This window comes from Orycteropus afer, unplaced genomic scaffold (assembly GCF_000298275.1).
Source record: "Orycteropus afer afer isolate SDZICR_OR568_19922 unplaced genomic scaffold, OryAfe1.0 scaffold00453, whole genome shotgun sequence".
Taxonomy (NCBI): domain Eukaryota; kingdom Metazoa; phylum Chordata; class Mammalia; order Tubulidentata; family Orycteropodidae; genus Orycteropus; species Orycteropus afer.
In genome coordinates this window covers 1,159,977-1,160,242 of record NW_006922040.1, presented here as the reverse complement: position 1 = coordinate 1,160,242, position 266 = coordinate 1,159,977, and positions in this window count along the sequence as shown.

Sequence of the window (266 nt, the reverse complement as noted above, 5' to 3'; positions counted from 1 at the left end):
TTCTTATCCAAGGTCTCTTTCCTTTCCATATAAAGTTAGTGATTTTTTTTTCCATATACTTAAAGAATGTTGATGGGGGTTCTGGCAAGACGGCAGACTAGGCAGAAGGATTGCACAGACCCTCTTCAACAAGGAAAAGGGAAACCAATTAACACAGACACAGAAGATAATCGTGGACCCCTGAGCCTTGAATGGAAGGATACAGAATTGGACTAAACCCCAATTAGCAGAAGAATTTGCGTGAAAATACCAAAAAAAGGAGACAT